Source organism: Danio rerio, chromosome 2 (genome assembly GCF_049306965.1).
Source record: "Danio rerio strain Tuebingen ecotype United States chromosome 2, GRCz12tu, whole genome shotgun sequence".
Classification (NCBI taxonomy): Eukaryota; Metazoa; Chordata; class Actinopteri; order Cypriniformes; family Danionidae; genus Danio; species Danio rerio.
In genome coordinates this window covers 8825638-8831839 of record NC_133177.1, presented here as the reverse complement: position 1 = coordinate 8831839, position 6202 = coordinate 8825638, and the positions used below count along the sequence as shown (strand labels likewise).

The 6202-nt window shown below is 32.7% G+C and overlaps 1 long non-coding RNA gene across 1 annotated transcript; it reads right to left on the bottom strand.

Moving 5' to 3' along the window:
* Nucleotides 1-1476: 1476 nt before the first annotated feature.
* Nucleotides 1477-4618, bottom strand: LOC137487668 (uncharacterized). Its single transcript, XR_011006338.2, has 5 exons — nucleotides 4535-4618; nucleotides 4208-4267; nucleotides 3316-3355; nucleotides 3074-3217; nucleotides 1477-1736 (listed from the first exon to the last, which is right to left on the bottom strand). It is a non-coding gene; the product is annotated as an uncharacterized lncRNA (long non-coding RNA).
* Between the last annotated feature and the right edge of the window lie 1584 nt (nucleotides 4619-6202).

The following is a 6202-nucleotide window of genomic DNA, read 5'->3' as shown; positions in this document are numbered from 1 at the left end:
TTGCTAATAACTTGTGATTAAAGAGGATACTAATGTTTAGCTTATTTTTACAACTTTTTTTTTTTTACCACAACTGTACATGTGACAATACAATTTCTTGTCCATGTTGAAGATAATACATCTACATAGGTTAACTGCCCTTTTACTCAAAGGGGATGAGTAGAGCCCCGTAGAAAAGGAAAAAGTATTCACATTCATTTCAAACGAGAAATGAGTGAGAGAATATCAGCAAGACTATTACCTATGCTATGTTCAATAAATAATGTTGGATATAATAGTCTGATATATACTGATCAAGTCAATAAAAGCTGTTTAAAAAATACTCATTGTAAAATAACAAATTTATGCCTGGCTTTCATATATGTCATAAATATATGCACAATTACCTTATTCAGATAGTCTTTAGTTCATTAAAATTTGTATCTGTTCCATTTTATTACAAAAAGGCTTTAAACTACATTACCCACAATCCTTTGTCGCTGTATAGATGGGAGGGGAAAGACATGGCGCTACAAATTGTAGTTCCTTGAAAGGTGTAGTTAGGGTTAAGTTTAGGGTTACGATCTTGGTTAATCGTTAACTATTTAAAACACAGCGATAACTCATTGATAAAGGACACTGTTAGTAAAGTGGCAAAGTTAGCAAAACATAGTTAGCAACACGAAGGATCTTTTAATTTGGCTTTGAAGTTATAGTCCAATCACAACGTCGCAATCTACGTCACACTTTGTCTCTATTTGGTAATCTTCCGGCTGAAGGTTGATTATAACCTTATAACATAACTTAAATATCAAAATGTGTATTAATATTACATGTTATTTATTGTCTTATTAAAAATACAAATGTATATTTACCGTGAGATTACTTTGTGGGGGTAACCTGATGTGCAAAATGATCATAGTAAAACCAGATCATAGGCAGTATACTTAATTTGAAACGAATAATAAAATAATAAAAAAGCTTAATGTTTGAAAACATTTCAAGCATTTGCTGTAACTAAACCCTGCATCATGTAGGTATACAAATATAAATATATGTCAAACTTAAATGACAAATATAGTGCCCATTAAATAGTATAAATAGTAGTTCATTGTAAATGAGTATGCAAATAAACACAATACATTTTTAATGAAACATTTATAATTTATTTATAATGCCACAAATAAAAATAAATAATAAAAATCACACAAAAATGCAAAAATATATATTTTAACCAAAAATATATATTTTATAAGTTTTTAATGCAATAATATATTACCATACATATATAAATGATTAAAAACAATTATAATTGAAGGAAATGTATATTTTGTATTATTATTATTATTATATTTATTTTGTGATATTTATTCATGTCATACATCTGGTATGTCAAGCTCAAGTAAAACTGCACTGCAAAAAATCTTTTCAAATGATGCCTTTGGAAATGCCATCATAATAAACAGCTTTCACAACAACAAGAAGTCAAGTTCATGACAAATGCAAATTATGTTTATAATAACAACTTTCTGAACTTAAACATCAAAAGTAGAATAAGTTCAAAACATATTCAAGTATTTACTGAAGAATAGCAAAAACTATTTTTACAAAACACTGAGAACCAAAGTGTGCTTGGTGAGTCCAGGTGTTTATGCTGACTAGACTGTCATATTGCAATCCGGTTAGCATGAGGAGACTTGGGCGTAAAGTGTCAGGAATTCCTGGAGGGCTCCCATGTGTTATTCCAGGTTTTGCCACTGTAAAGTATTAGAAGTGCACAACATCATTACTGAACAAAGAATGAGTGTTAGGTTTCATTTAGAAAGTTCAGTGATATTTATTTATATATGTAAAGTGTCATTAAACCTGGCACTCTTGAATTAACTGTATAATAGGTTAAACATTTCCAGCATGTTTCCATTTATTCCAAGCAGATCTGTCAGTTCTACAAACTCAGAGATCAGGATAGTGACTGCACTTCTCATTATGAACACCCTTATCCTTCTCATACATTTTTATCACCACTGATGTCCACTGTTGTAGTTTTCATTGAAGGGAATGCTGACACAAATTCCAGCATGATTTTTTAAATAGCAGAATATGGGTATTATTGGGCCACAACCTTAAAAAATATAAGATGCAAGATTTGAATCTTGATGAACATATTGTTAATTCACGTCTTGCAATTTAAAACACATCTCATGTTTGACTCATCAATTATATGAAAACTACAACAGCATACTGTGCTCCACCCTAAAAATATTTCTAAATTATAACAAGCTTATTGCTTTACATGGCTAAACATTTATTTTATGCCTGCATGATTCACTGCTATTACTGTAACCCATTACACTCTTAACCCAAACTAGTTGACTTTATTAGAAAACTGCATCGAAACATGTTGCCTTAAATCCTTTATGTTTTTACACAAGGTGAAACTAAACAGCCCACTTTAAATTAACCTAGAACCTTTACAATCTTCTTGAACTTACAGTAATATTTTAATTCAAGTATGGCTGTTAAGTTGTACCTTGTATAAAATGTAAGGGGTTTAAGCCACTGGGTTTCTATACAATTTTCTAGTAAAGTCAACTAGATTGGGTTAAAGGAATAGTTCACTATTTACTCTCCTTTAAGTGGTTGTAAACCTTTTTTAAAAACTTCCAAGTTACTTTGTGTTGAACATGAAGGAAGTTTTTTGAAGAAAGCTGGAAAGCTGAAAACATTGACATACATAGTAGGAAAAAACAAATACTATGGAAGTTAATGTTTGCAGGTTTTCATCTTTCTTTAAAATATAATTTTTTTGTGTTTAACTGAAGTAAGCAAGTCAGACATATTTGGAACAAGTGAAGGATGAGTCAATAATGACAGAATCTTCATTTTTGGGTGAATCTCTTTAAGAGTATACTGAAAGAAATGTCCTACTCAATGAAGCTAACTTCAGCTGCATGTGTAGCCCCATGAGTACTTATCTAGAAATCAAAACAATGATCACATCAGTCCCATTTTAGGCCCTTTATATCATATTGGCCACAGAATGGACTACTTAGTGTTGCAATAAAATAAAAAAATTAATAAAACTATGACTTACCACACAATACAAGACAAACAGTGAATTTTCAGCTCTGCCTTTGCTGTACACAAGATGAGGTTCCAGCTTCAACACTGATCTGAGTGGGGCAGTTGTGCAGCTCTGTGAGGTTGTGACTGTTTAGCTGCAGTGCTGTGAAGAGTTCTTTATTAAAAGAAAGTACATTCTTTTAAAATCTGTACATAATAACAAAGAAAATACAATGATTTTAAATAATGATTAATTCTGAACAAAAACATTACCCTTAGTCAAGATGAATTCATATGTCAAAAGTTTCTGCATCTGAAATGAATAAAAACAGATGTGACATTAGTTAAACCCACTAAACTACTAGATACATCAGTACTGCATTAAGCAGTTGTAAAGTAATGTTAATGTAGTCCAAAATGAGCCTTAATCTGTTTAAGATAATGATTTAAAAAAACGTTGCTTGTGTTAAAAACAATCCAGCCACTTGTAATACATTTGATCAATGGTAAATTTCTGAGAAGGTGCAAGGTAATCCTTGAATTTTACCATTACCATCCTGACTGACATAATATTTGAAAAGAAGACAGCTTGTTGTGCCTCTTTACCCCAATTTAGAGATGATAGATTCTTTCTTTTATTAAATAAATTGGTAAAGGCCAAATTGTACTGGTAATAGTGTATGATATTCATTGTGTGACACATCAGCTTAAGTTATACTTGAGCTTTTGTTATGCTATATATATATATATATATATATATATATATATATATATATATATATATATATATGTGTGTGTGTGTGTGTGTGTGTGTGTGTGTGTGTGTGTGTGTGTTTTAAGGCATGGAAAATAATTGTTTTTACAATAAGCCTTTGGAAACACTTGATGTTCTTTAATATTGAAACAATTACGAATACATTTGTATTATTAGAGTTGCATATTGCATATTATATATAGATTTTGCACGAATTCTATTGTGGAAAACAACAATCTGGTTACACTGTTCCTTATCTTAAAATGTATATATTGTTCTAATGCATGACCAACGTTATATGTGAGAAAAATATGTTTTTAATAAATGAACTTGATGTAATTAGATAACGTCGCTAGTTCACAGTACATGCTTTATCAACAAATCGTGTTTATTTGTTTACTTTTTACTTACCTTGTGGAAAACCGCAGTGAACCTTGGGATCGCAATGAACCTTGGGATAGCGAGCATAGACTGTAAAAAATAGATCGCCACATACAATGACTCCAACTTTTATTTTTTAATTAAATTTATTAGGCATAGTTACCCTAAACTGGACAACCGAATATATTTTCACTCATTAAATATAAAGTAAATGATAACATATTTATAAACACCAACTAATCTCCAATAAAAATATATTATGCAGCATTAACGTAATATTTAATGTTGACAGTTGAACTCATCTGAGAACTCACCGCTGATGCAGTTTGACCAATAGCAGAGCGGCGTTAAACTCACCGTGAAGGGATGTCACGTGGGCCGAAGTTTATTCATACAGTAGTTTCGACCCCGTTTACAGACGCTTTTCATGAACAAAATAAAAATTACATATTTTTAAAATAAGAAAACTAAGATAATAGGCGTAAATCAGGTTTTAAAAATTGCGTTGACATCTATTGGTAATTATACGAGCCTCCAGCGTCTCCATATGACGCCTCAGGCTCATGCACAGATTCTATAGGGAATCCCTGCACGTCTAAATATGACGCTAAAGGGGTACCCTGTGCGTCAATAACTGACGCCGAGGGTTCCTGACCAAGCGTCAGTATATGACGAGTTGGGAGTGAGAATGTGTTGCATATCCATAAAACACTGTGATATAACCGCGCTCGGATCGGATCGCTTTCTCACTGCAATCGAACCGCTCCAGGGTTCGTTTCAATCGAGCCGAGACCACCTCATTCAAGCGATCTCGGAGCGATTACTTTGGCGCGGAACAGAGCGCGATTGCCCTGTTCACATATGCCAATCGAACTAACTGCTACTCGAGCTAACTGGGCAAACGAGATCCGTTCCGAAACAAAAGTGTAGGTGTGAAAGCACCCTAAGTAGCCAATCCATTTGAGTCACTTTGTTGACTCATGGGAGTGCTTTTATTAAAATATAGGTTAAGGCACTGTCACTGTTTATGGATCTGTGTGTTCCTCCTGTATGTTACGTATGTTGCCTTGTGTGTTGTCATGTGGGAGGGTGCGTGTTTGTTTACCTTTTGTGTTGACAGCGTGCTATAGGATCAGCTGATGTCATCAGCTGACTTAATCATCTTCCAGCTGGTCATAATTTGACTGGCTATATATTTCCTCATGTGGTATGTTCTGGTTATCAGTCCGCTGTTTGTCTTGTTTCTGTCTGTTGTTTTCCAGAATCCTTCGTTGTTCATTGAAATCTTCATTGTGAGCATTGTGGTCTTGTTTTGAACTTTCTTGTCTCCAGTTCACTCCAGTGGTATCCTTTGTTACATTTTTCCTTTTATTAAACACTTGCAATTGGATCCTTTTCGTCTAGTGTCGTGACAGGCACATGGTTGGCGCGTTGCTATTTTGAAGAACTTAAATATACTATGCCATTGACCTACTAAAAGCTGGTCTAAAGTCCAGTGCAGAGCGCGTTAGTTATGTGCCTATGTGGGTTCAAACGATTACACATTGCTTAATACACACAGGATGTACAGAAATATGCAAATATCTTTACATATGAAATACATTTAATGATTAAAATGTTACAAAAAGTTATATTATCTTTAAAAATATTTAAAAAACACTGCTATTTTGTCTTCATGTCAGAGGGCTTTTTCAGGTTTATTTATAACAATTTGCAGGTTTATAATATTATTATTATTATTATCAGTAATTTGTTTTATTATATGCATATTTATATTTGTTTAAATAAAAACAAGTTTAGATTCGTCCACCTGTCGGGTTATACGTCACCATATAAGGCTTAAGAATAGGATGTGTGTTTGGATATAACTCAGTTTTTTGACCACACTTCGTTATTATTGTTAGTTTATTCGTTTGCTGGAAATTAGAACTGAATTTAGCAATAGTTTTGAAACAAATCTTTGCTTAACAAATGAAATCAAATATGTAGGCTAATGGATGCCTTTAGTGGAGTGCGTTCAACACT